The sequence below is a fragment of the Falco cherrug genome, chromosome 5 (assembly GCF_023634085.1).
Source record: "Falco cherrug isolate bFalChe1 chromosome 5, bFalChe1.pri, whole genome shotgun sequence".
NCBI lineage: Eukaryota > Metazoa > Chordata > Aves > Falconiformes > Falconidae > Falco > Falco cherrug.
In genome coordinates, this window is record NC_073701.1 from 35,742,288 (window position 1) to 35,755,136 (window position 12,849).

Here is a 12,849-nt window from a genome sequence, read left to right on the forward strand (position 1 = left end):
TAAACACTCTATTTGAGACAAAAGCTCCTCTGCTCTGTGCTTCCATGGCAGTGGCTTCTCTTTTATTCTGGAAATACTTAGTATTTTCTTGTTGGCAGTAATGTACCTCAATAAAGCATCTTCAGAGTGGTCACTCACCCTAGAATGCTCTGAAACTATTTTCTACATGCTATGGAACAGCTATGTGCAGGACGTACAAATTTATCTGGCAGAGTGACATCTCCAGCAGTGTGGGTGCTCTGAATGCCACCACCATTCCCCAGCAGTGAATGATGCTGTGGGTGTGGCAAGGTTAAAGCAAGAGTTTCTTCTTCAGCTAATAAAACAAACACATTTTTGCTTTCATAGGCATCTAAGGACATCTCTCTGACTATGGACCTGCCTAGAAAATATAAAAAAAAATAGTTTTTAACTTAGCAATTGTTTTAATGTCTAGAAATAACTGTAAGGTTTGAATTCCCTGGTGGTCGAGAGACTGACAGAGGGGACCGGGTCAGGGAAAAGCTTGCTGTATCCTGATGAAGTTGCTCATGTTGTGTAAGTAACTGAGCAGGTTTAGGATTGTAATTGGTAAGCTGGAGCTAAAACCCTTTAAGTGAATGAGCACACATGTGTTGCCTGATTATGAAATGCTCTGTTAAAGATGAGTGTTACTGGTTTTCATTATTAGATTTTAGCCTTTACTAAGAAGACCTACTGTTGAATAATGACGATTTAAATTATAATGATTACTTAAACCGTAGACAAGCTGAATGCTATTGAAGCAGCTTGGCATATTCAATATTGTACTCACCTGGGATAATGCAAAGAATTGCCTGCAGTGCAAAAGGTGATGCTGGTAACTCGCACTAAACTGTGAAGGGTTAATGTGTTTAGCTGAGCTATCAGGGAATTCTCATCCAGCACGGATGTGGGATGAATGAAAGAATGAAGAAGTCTGAATACATGTAACATGTAGTGCATAAACACACTTGGCCTTGGGGAAGATGTGGAAGCTGCCTGCGCACTATCCTGAGAGGAAGGTGTTGGCTTCAGAATTGCATTTCTCAATGTGTTTCCCAAAGATTAAAAGATTCAATGGTCTTCACAGCAGCTTTGCTACTGGGTGGAGGAAGATCTGACTTTGAATTTTGATGGCAACTTGCGACACCTTTTGGGACTGACAATCAAGGATCAAGCAAGATGGGGTTTGTATCTTTCAGAGTGCTTGCCATTAACTGTTTCTCGGAAGGAGGCTTGGGGTGACACAGGAAGCAGGATCTGCGGCAATATTATCTCCTTTCCTGCTGAAGCCCCCTGTTTGTGAAGTAGTTTGGTTTGACTCTGAAAGGCAGGAAGCAACACCTGCAAGGCAGCAAATGAAGATAATGCCACAGAAAAGCAATGTATCGCAGATACAGGGGAGGATGTTGTAATCATGTTGGTCTGAGTGTAAATGGTTCAGCATAAATATTATCAAGCATTTCAATGCACTCTGCAAATGGGGATGTGCCACAAGAATATCTGAACTGACAAACCAGCCAGACCAGCCAGCCTGGTTACGGCTGGACTTTCTCAGCGAGAAGTGGTGCTTTTAGAAACAGTGATACTGAATACATTCTTTCTCATTAATCTGTTCAGTCACTTTTTGTATCTCTGTACACTTCTCATGTTCATAATGACCTTTGGCAAGGAGTTCCAGAGTCCAACTGTGCCTTACTTAAAGGGCTACCATTTTGTTTATTTTTTTTATCTGTCACTTTTGTTTCTTTGCTTTTGTATTCAAATCATTCCCTCTCCAGTCTCTTTACTATTTCACCTGTGATTTTTTTTTTTTTTTTTTTTTTTTTTTTAGGGGTCTGATGCCCATCTCTAACTTTGACAGTTCTGTTGTATGATTCCGGGGGTAGGTTAGAGGAGGGGGGGGGCACATGACACCACAACATGATGCAATATTCAAAACATGGGCTCAAGATAAATGAATACAGTTGCATAACAGTGATCCACTTCGGTCTCTATTCCTTCTCTAATTGCTCATGCCATTCCACTTGCTCTTTGGCCACTGATAAGCAGTGAACTGTAGTGTGGTGGTTCTCTTACAATGCTAAGACCTTGCTTCAAAGCGGTTATTGTCGCAAAACTAATCACAATATATGTCAAGTTGCTGGTTTTACCTGTGGGGTGGTGTTTTACCTTCACTGTATCCCTCTTCCTTTTTATAACATTTCTGGTCCATATTCTGGCAACGCTTTGTAGTCGATCTTTGTCTTTAACAATCTGATTAATTTAGGCTTCTTAGCAAAGTTTGTCATGACATGGCATGTTCTTTTTCTAAATAACTTCTGGATGTGTTGAACAGGACATGTCCCAGCGCAGGTTCCTAAGGGACTTTTTTTGGTGACCTATTACAAAACCCCTTTTTGTCTATCTTTTACCTGTTACATGATCATTTGAGGGCCATAATCCCATGGCAGATTAGTTCTTTTGAGAATCTCAGCTGAAGAACTTGTTGAATTCCTTTGTATTTATAGAGAATGAAGGCTTGAGATTCCCACAGAAAGTGACTGCTCCAGTTGTGCCATGCCACAGCTAGGGAAGAACTGACTGCTATCAAGTAGTCCTTTAGAATAATATAAGGGAAACGGTGATGCAATCGTGACTGTGACCATGCAGATGAGCAGAAGTGCTATTCTTGTGTAGAGTTTGGACACATTCAAAAAGACTGCACCAAAGTGAAATGCTATAGGTGTGGTGAAACTGGCCATGTAGCCATCAACTGCAGTAAGACCAGTGAAGTCAACTGCTATCACTGCGGCGAGTCAGGGTACCTTGCACGGGAATGCACAATTGAAGCTACAGCCTACTTATTTTCCTTTGTCGACCCTCCTCGTGATTGCAATCACTATAGCAAACTGCACATAAGCCTAAGTTGCTAAATGTAAGATTATTTTCTATTAATAGAATATCAACAATAAAAAAGTTTCCATTTTGTTAGTCTGGTGCTGGGTCAGCCAAGGAAAATTATATTTGGTATTGGCATTTGTAGGAGAGTCCTTCTGATGTACTTAAATAGAGAGAGGGGGTGGCTCATCTGTAAATATTAACTGCTAAGCTACTCTGATTAGGAATATAGAGTTTACATGGATATAATCTTAATTTTATGCTTATTCTGTGCATTCAGAATGGGGTCTGCATTCTAAGATCTTAAACTTGGAGGAGTCTCATTTCCTTATTAATAAGATCTCCCTAATAAAAAAAATTGTTGTTGAATCATGAAAAGGGATGATCAGAGGATAAAGCTTGACCTGCTGATAAGCCATATGGTATTGTGTTGTGTTTTAATGATGTCATTCCCTTCCCCCTACATGCACAGTGCCTGTTAAGCACTCATTTCTTAATGCTAAGTGAACCCAGCTGGCATTGTGAGTGACCCAAGTCTCCTCCTTGGTTTTCTCTGCTGATGCATGTTAAGATCACTTAGATGTTTATGTGGTGTGAAATGTGTGACTGGAATGAAACTGCAAAAGAGACTACCAGCCAGAGATACTGACCCAATGGAGGTGGAGAAGTAAAATATATTAAATGATGAAAATAAGTAATTATCCCCCAGTATATTACTGACTTGTTCTAATCACAGTGCTATCAATAGAGATTTTTGTGCAATTTTGTTAACAAAAAGCAAGTAAATGAGCATTGTTTTCTGATTGCAGAACAGGATATTGCAATAAATCTCCACATGTCCAATAATTTAGGACACCAAATATTCTGGCTTGGGTTACTTGAGGGCCATCTCCCTGCCTAATAAAGGGAAATCATGTAGGTCTTGTCAGTGGCAGTACAATTCAGCAAAGTTAGAAAGGCTTGAAATATATTCAGACTGCTATATGGTCTAAGGAAGAGTCCTGTTTCCAAAAAGTTACCTGAAAGTAGTAATATTGATGAAAGAGTAAAGTAAAAAAAAAAAAAAAAGAAAAAAAAAAGTGCAGAGGTGGGACACATCACTTTCCAACCTGCCTTGGGCAATCCATAACAATATGGGAAGCATTCTGTGCAGGTTATGGTTGTTACAGTTTCTCAAGATAAATCAATTTGGCAAAATTAAGTGCTGGTGACATGAAGGCAATAGGAGCAGTTTATCACGCCAGCACTCTTGGTTCATTGTGAAACAAGGCACTATAGCAAAAAGACTATTCAGTGAATTCTGATGAAGTTGAGAATGCCTTAGTGCTCCCTGAGATTTTCTTTCATTATTGAATAAAAAATTTGTGATAAAACAGCTGTATTTAAGATAACTGATTCTTCATTGATTAGGATGTCTTATTCTACTGCTAAATGGACTGTATTTACAGAGAGTGGAGACTTCTCTTGTAATTTAGTCAGAAAGACCCTGATGGCTTCATCACATTTGAGACAGGACAGCGCTGCTCAAAGCTCATGTCCAGAAGGACAATGACAGTCTCTTTATCATCAGAAAACTGTAAATATAGTTTAGAAGATAGGAATCTTTTAGCAATTTTATTTCTCAGTACCTCAGTAAAAATGGTAATAAATAAACATGACTATAAACCACGACTGGTAGAACACTTCTGAAAAACATGTTGGTTTCATATTTTGATTGCTTTTTCTTTTAATACTTTATAACTGTTGAAGTTGATTTTATAAACCAGTATCAGTATGCCAGTGTCAAGATAAGGAAAACTCTTTATCCATTCACAACAGATTAAGATGTCCTCAGACAATCTTTTTGATAGTATCAATGGATGGTTTGACGCTAAAAGTTCCTAACCACCAAAACTACGAAAAAGTTTATTTGCAATGGCAAAACATGAAACTTTAACCCAATTGAGCAATAGAATAGATGCTTTCCAAGGGGCTGACAATCTAGTATCCATATAATAAAAGCCCTTTATGAATCACATTGCTTTGTTTTTCATTAGCTGTTGAGCCAGTGTTGCCATTATGGTGTTCCAATATAATGCCTGATTTACTAAAAATGAATTTCCTTTTGTATCCCCAGAGGAAGTCTAGATCAGCATAGACCTCAGTATGAGAAGAATAAGAATAAGCACTTGTATGACATTTAGGTCTTTGGGATTTTGTGATCAATGCCCTAGTAAGTGAGTTGAAGTGATCAAATTATTGCAAATTAATCTGCAGCTTCTAAATATAGGCCTCACATCTCTTCATGATTCATCATCCTGTGATCTTGTGAAACAAACAAGTGAGTTAGTCTTGGTCAGACAACAGGGATGACAGCTGATTCAATGCTTTTTTTATATCGGAGAGGCAGCAATGAACCTGTCTGGAAACTATCTCTGCTGTAAAATTTAGTGGGACTTACGCCATGTGTTGATAACTGACTTAAAGACAGTAGGTCAACCGAACCCCAGGAGAAGGTGAAAGTCAGAGAGCTGGGTTTTTTCCCCTGAAAACATTCATGATAAGATTTGTATGCACCCATGGGATCAAAAAATGTGCTTTAAATTATTTCCTGAAGAAAATATTTTCTGCTGCTCCTCTAGGCAATAGCTTTGAAACTTCTTTTGAGAAAATACTTCAACATTAAGTTCCGGCTCATGACATGAGAGGAAGATACCAGGCCTCTCATGTTTGTTCTGTCCTTTGAGAAGGTAATTCCAAGGCCCTCACTGAAAGGGTTTGTAAAATGGTGTGTTTCTTTGTCCATCCACCATTAGCCCTGAACTTTGGCTGCCATTGCATATGTGAACTGAGAGAAGTCTGGACACAACACCCAGAATTGATACAGAAACTTCCTCATAGGTTTAACAGACCTGTTATTACTGAAAAATGCAGAATATGTTTTCTTGCTAATTAATATAATGCACTGTGGAGTGACATGGAAACTTTTTCTTGGTTATCTGGTTGTTCTTAATGCTGACTATCAAATTGTAAATGCTTTAATACATCATAATACAGGTGATTTACAGAAACATTTGGCATGAAAACAAATTACCATCTTAGTTTGAAAATAATGAACTAAAATCAACCAGTAAAATTGATTTTACATAGACTCTTCCAAAGAAGTCATTCTGGTGACGATACTGTGGTTCTTACTGGAGTGACTCTCATTGATGTACTGGGTCCAAATTGGAGTACTAAGGATTAGGCATTTGCAATGAAGTGAAATGTCAAGATTCAGGATCTTGTTTGTTTATAAACTAAGCCACAAGCATCAGAGCTTGAAGTCAAAGAAAATGTGTGTGTGTGTGTGTGTATATAAAATATCCTAAACAGTTGACAGTACCACAGATGTACAGAATGTAGTTGAAGTGTGTATGCTGTGAAATCTAATGAGCAATCTTGCTGTTGCTGATGAAGATCTTGTCAAGACTGAACAATTTATTCTTTTTCACTGTGGCCATACCAGTGACAGCACAACTGTTAAACCCACCAGATTAGTTCTATTTTCCCATAAAAAGTAAAACAGTAGAAAACATTCCACCCACTCATCCCACACTGATACAGCATATTCACTGAGCAGCCCTAAAAGTTAGCTGCTGGCACCAAATGGTCTTAAATGTGATCATTAGCAAACTCAGAGCCATGTGGAGAAGGAAAGGTAGAGAGATATTTCCAGCCTGCACAGAAAACTCTCCCAAAGCAAGAGTCATTGGAAGCTGCTTGCATAAAAAGACTGGAGTCTTGTACATATATATCCAGCGGCTGCCCCACAGCATTGTGTTGTCTCACTGTGATAGAGTATAAAACACAATGTGCAGCTGGTATGGAGAGAAAGTGTGGTAAATTAAAAAGAGGACTAAACATACCTACTTGGCATATGAGGGATGTGCGCAAATTTTGTAGGACCTACGTAAAAATTGAGTATGATCCATTTTTCTCTCGACTGTGCAACAGAAGGTACCATCTGCAGAAATCCAATGCATATGGTAATATTTTTTCCATCTTTTCTTTAAATGGTAGGAAAAGTCTGTTAATGTGGCTCCCCTCCCTTACTAGTTTCTCTCGGTCAATTTTTCATGTTAGATTTCTGGCAGCACAGCTTTCCTAACAGGTACAAGTTGCCTGTTATGATGGATGCGCAGGAGGACCGCAGTGTGAGGAGTTTCTCAGACCTTCCATTGGCAGCACTGAACCTGGCCCATGCCCTTCTAGCGAATGTGCAACTGCAATAGCACAGCTGCATCTTCTGTGGTACAGTTTGGTTGTGTTCATGAGGTACTCTGGCTATTGAAGTACGGAATGCAGATTTGCATGTGGCTTATAGCTAATTCAAATTAAGGGCATGGCAGTAGTATAAGTAGTATGAGAAGAAGGTCAGCATGGGGAGATAGCTTTGTTTGTTGTGTGAGAGATTCCTCCAGGTGATCTGAAGTACAGTTTCTTCTAACGGCTGCAAGGCAATTCTGGGCTGCACAAGCTGATGTCATGTGAGTGAGTCCCTGCAGATCTGTGGTTTAGACAGATCTGTGCTATCGTTTCTTTCCTGGCTGCTGATTTGCTTTAGCTTCTCATGGTCAGCATATACTGCGTTGTTCTTCGTGCACTGCAATCCAGAGATTTTTTTGAGAAAGCTAGATATTTTTCAGAGATTTCCTCTATAAGCAGTTTCTCTGGTAGCCTGATATGCCATATTCCATTAAAGATTACAAAGTAGAGTCAGCAAGTATGACAAGGGATTTTTTTTAAAAAGTTTAAATTTATATCTTGATTTGAGAATGTGCAAGTGAAAAAAATTTTGCCTTCAGTAATGACATTGCTGAAAGAAATAGAGCTGAGATAATAGAGAGGCCAGTGTAGTAATTGCCTGTAGTACTAAACAGTTGATACAATGGGGAATTTGAATTGATTACTGAACTGCTTTAAAGGTAGATACATTGTGTCCTTTGATAATGACTGCATATGTTTTACCAGACACCCCATTTGAGACAGGTTTTTAATTCTTCTCTTTTTTCCTCTTTCTTCCACTACTTATACAAATATGAGACAATGTTATTTCTCCAGTAGTGGAAAGACACGAAATGTCTGTACAAATCTATCTATTTTGAAAAAGCTTTAGGCATCTTAAATTTGGGTAGGCATTTTCACTCAGGACTCTCATGCTACAGCTTCAGCAGAAAACACATTGAAAGTCTTTCAGTTTGATAATAACATGTATACATATACACTAGTTGATGCCTTCTAGCTTTCTTATGTTGGAACCTGGTATGAAGGTGGTAAGTGTAACTTCTGTAAAACAGAGCTCCACCTGAGAACTGTCACAGGTGCAGATCCTTTTCCTCTCCTGTGATTTGAGCGGCTCTTATTCTTCACTGGACTCTAGTTCTCATGCTACTTTATCGCTGTGATGTACATGCTGGCCTATCCACCCAAAACTCTCCCACAGAAGATTTGATACCAGGAAACGCTGTTTTTATCATGCACTTTCACTTAACTAATCTCCTTCCTCTCTCCCCTATCTTCCTCCTCCTCCCTCCCCCACCCCCCCACCCCCCCAACAATCATTTCCTTCGATATCAGAGAACTGCAGAGATGGTTCACCAGGCAATTATGCTATCAGCCAAGCTTCTGCCATTCCAAGAAGCTTTATAAACCTCCTGAAAGAAAAACAGATTGTGTGTGAAGGGCTGGCTAAAAGCTTCTGTGCAGGACCCTCCTGAACTTTGTCCTCAAAAGGAGGTGGTGGCTGTTAACTTCTACAAGCAGGGGAACAGGCCTGCTGTGAAAATATCAAGGTTAGTAAAGATCAAATGCTTTCAAGTTGAGGTACTGATTTCTTCTGTGGATTTTCAAGAGACTGCATGGCTTTCAAAAGTGCTGGTGGACCTCGAATTTGGCATTTTTGTCAAAGGTGAGGTGGGTGGGCTCCACAGCATAGTTTGTAACCCTGCTTTGTGTGCCCAGACCCCTGCCCCAGCTCTGCATTTGGACAAGAACTAGTGTGTATGGTCCTTTTGTATGCCCAAGCAGGGAGGTAGCCAGGGTGTGCTCCAGTTTCAACATCCAAGGTTGTACAGGGCACTATGGGTTGCACCTGCCTGAGAGACCGTGCTGCGGGTGGCACACTGTGCCAGGGTGAGCAGCTGGCTGCAGGCAGCTCTGAAATGTCAGGGTCCATTTATTCCTGGTTTGTATAATCACTTAGGCATCTCGTTTTAGGCTCCTATGGCTAGAGCTTGGGGTGGGGAGTGGAGACCTTGAAGGAGTTCAATTACAGCTCACTTTGTTTTCCTGCAAATCTTCTCAAAAGGAACAAAAGGTGTGTCCGAATCAGTGTACAAAGCTGGAAGTATTAGGGCTTGGTGCATTTGACTTGGGTGATTCAAAATTTGGATAGTAGCTGGGGGGACGGCAGTGTGTTCTGCTGTTCTTTCTGATGCCCTGGTTTTGTAGTGAGTTAAGAAGCTGTGGCCCAGCTACCCGAAACAATTATGTTGCTTTTCTTGTGCAGCAGCTCGAGGTATGCAATTCTAATCAAAGATTCAACAAAGTAGACTTTAAATGATAGCTGAGCAACAATAGTGCTAGGAGTTATGTGAAATTTAAAAATATCCTGAATGGAAAAATGGTACAGTTAAAAGCCTCATCTGAGATTAATATTTTTTTCCCCTGGAATTATGGGAGACAGTTGGAAAGGATTTAAACAGAACTTTGTTGCTGCAAAGAAGGGATGCCAGAAAAGGAAGGCAATCAGAACAGACCTTTATTTTCTGACAAGAGCTGGGTTTGAAGCACTAGCTGTATTAAATAGTTTTCTGTTAACTCAAAGAGTAAAACTCAGTTATGAAACCACGTAACAGAAACTTGAAAGTTATTACATTTGTACAAAATTGGAAAGTCTGGGAGATTTTAGGATAGCTGCAAATGGTTTGAAGAGGGAAAACATGTTTTCACCTACTTCTTGCTGTCTCCTGATGTCCTTCATGAAATAACAGGCAGTTACAAAGTTTCCAGGCCAAGAAAAAGACAGCCACTAGAGAACCAAAATTAATGGTTAGAAAGAGAAGAATTTACCAAACAAGTTTGGCAGTCCATGCAACAGCTTATGGACAATATATTTGAGATGTTGATTTTACATGGTTTGGGAGAGCTATCTAGACAGGTTCAAACATACATCTATGGAGCACTGGAGTAGAAACTGCTCTGTTACACTGCTTATGTATGGAACAGGTAGTCATAGTTAATGTCTCATTTCTAAGAAAAGGTTGGGCATTCCTCTTCTAGCAAATTCAAAATGCTATAAGAAAATATATCAGAGAGAATGTAAAAGGCAGAGTCCACACAAAAAGACCTCCACATACAAAGCTTTTTGTGTTGTGGGACAAAAATAACCAAGACAAACCCCTTGCATTTAGAATAACCTAGAGGTTCTTACGAATGGCATAGTTCGACAGGAGTTTAATTTTAGCAAAGTGTACCCAGCATAAACAAAAAAGGCAAGAAGTACTGTTATCTCTTTGGGACTCAGTGGACAGTGCTGCAGGGGAAGATTGGTGGGCTATCACGCTGAAGTGTATTTGTTTTCAGTTAAAGGCAGGCACACAAGCCAGCAAAATGGAGCGTATGGAAACAACCATAGGCAGTGAAAGGAAAAACATTTTGTGTTTATAGCAGCATGCATTCCTTTATTACAGAACATAAGGTATATGACAAAGCGGGGGGGGGTGGGGTGGGGTGTATTTTGTAGTATCAGGAAAAAATACCTAATGATGTGAAGATATTCAGGCATTGAGCCTGCAAGGAGTATCCTCTTCTGGGAACAAGAAGCAGATAAGTGAGGGAAAATATGAAGTTGTTTCAAAGAGATGCAAGATCTCGCACTGAAATAACATCTTTTGCCCCTCTCATTAGAAATGGTCTTCTCTTAAGCCAGAGGCTTCAGAAGGAGCTGGGTAGACTCGCTGCTCTGTGAGCTGTGCAGCAAGCAGGAGCACGAACAGAGCGGGTGCTACCAGAGCCTTACCGAGCACTTGTGGCAGGCTTTGGGGCAGTTGCTGTCAGCTTCCCGCTGCACGTGAAGCCTTGGATGCTATTTTCAAGTACATTCACATGCTTCCTGCCTGTGAGAAACACAGGTTCATTTGTTTATCACAAGCCAGGAGTGTGAAAGTGCTTGTAAACAGCACTCTGCCATCTCACCCACGCAGGGCCCTCCCTTCTCTGAGCAAGGACCTCACTAGTGTTGCCTCCTTCCCTCTAACTGCTATATTGCCATCACCTACCGCTTTCGTGCTGCTCCCCATGTGGGACCTGAAGGCAGGCACCACGCTCAAACAGCCTGTGTAGCTGTTGCAGGTACAAACTGTAGTGGAGCTTCAGCAGAGACTCCCAGCAACTTCTGAAGTGTCCAGTGCCTTGGTCTCAACAAACAAAAACATAAGTTCTCTGCATTGCAACGTAGCTGAAGCCCTTCAGCAATACGTTTGGTGTTAACAAAAAGGTCAAAGTCGTTGTCAATTTGTCTTTACTCACACAAAAGGAGGAAGGCAAGGCTCCCTGGATTGCTGAACTAAGTAGCTTTTTGCCCAGATTACCCACCTGAACCAGCAACCTGACCGTGCAAAGCTGTCTAATGGGCAAAAGGTTAGAAACCAGAATAAAGAGGTTCCAGTTCTGAGGTAATAAGTGACAAATCAGTTTGTTCATACCTCTTTGAGCCAAACACAAGCACAGTCTTTGTAACAACATGGTTAATGTTGGAGATTGGTGGTCTGAACATCACAGGCACTACAATACCTCAATGTCTATATGTTCAAACAAAGCAGAAGTCGTTGGCTGTAATCCACAGGAGTAAGAAAGGCTCATATGTTTTTGTCTGAAAGATGAGCATTAGCTGAAACCACTCACAGAGTATGGCTGGATTGTGATGGGCCATAGAAGCTTGCCATGAACTACCTACCTGTGACCAGCAATAAAAGTTACTCTTTGGGATACTCATATTATTTAAACAAAGCTGGATGCCTTCTGGCATAAATTACTGTTTTTCCCACAGATAATGAAATTAATCTTAACGGCATACACTACAGATGTCAGTTCCTGGATATTTTTCCTCTTTGGTGACTGTTCTTGTTGTCTAGTTAGTAAATAGATAAAGGTTTGGTGACTTCTTGTTCAGTGATTTATTTAGTCTTCTCAAAACAACTCTAGAATTAACATTGAATTTGCTAGGGAGGGAATCTGAAGGAATTTCTTCCATTTTCACCCAAGATCATCCAAGAAATGAAAAGTCCTTTTTCCACCTGAGAAGACCTAAACGTACTTTTCCTACCTACCAGACCCACAAGAAAATCCTAGATGAGAGGGAGAGGTTGTCTGAGATTGGCACACACTATTTCAGAAATTTCCTGTCATAGCTTTTCTGCTTTGTGTGGGACAATTGAAATATTAATAGAGCTGAAGACTGGGGATGAATTGCTAGGCATTCATCCGGGAAGTGGGATACCAGTCATGTTGTCATGAACACTTAAGTGTTTAATTCAAAGTGAGCAGTGTTAATAATGATAAAAGTCGCATTGCAGTCTTCTCTAAGCAGGTAGTTTGTGTTATCTTAAAAAAAAAAAAGGTATCTTTTGATGATTTAAAATTTCTGCATCTAACTTTTTTTTTGGCAAGCTGCTTTTTTACATGTAAGGTTCATAATTGTTCACTTCCTTTGCTTTATTTTCAGTTAAAGATGCCTGAAACAAGATGGAAATATTTTGGTTTGGATTGAACATTCTTGTTTTTTTCATTTTTAAATTGAAAAGGCTTGGTTTGGATCAGACAAAGGAAAGTACTTTTGTTCTGTGTGCTGAAACAGCTGGGGGAAATTGTTCCTACAATCCTAATGCCAGTTCACTGTGTATGTGTGTGTGGAGAAGAGAACAGGATTTATCCATGTTCAATGATCTT

General features: G+C 40.0%; 1 protein-coding gene across 3 annotated transcripts in view; it reads left to right on the top strand.

Annotated features, from left to right (window-relative positions):
* GRAP2 (GRB2 related adaptor protein 2) overlaps positions 1 to 12,849 on the top strand; it is a 119,159-nt gene that overhangs the window by 29,094 nt on the left and 77,216 nt on the right. The window contains exon 1 of one of the 3 annotated variants that reach the window (XM_055711855.1): positions 8,521 to 8,693. The exons of the other annotated variants lie outside the window; for them this stretch is intronic. The gene's annotated coding sequence lies outside the window, so the exon portion shown is untranslated. Of the gene's footprint in view, positions 1 to 8,520; positions 8,694 to 12,849 lie in introns of those variants that run through there. 3 annotated transcript variants of the gene reach the window in all.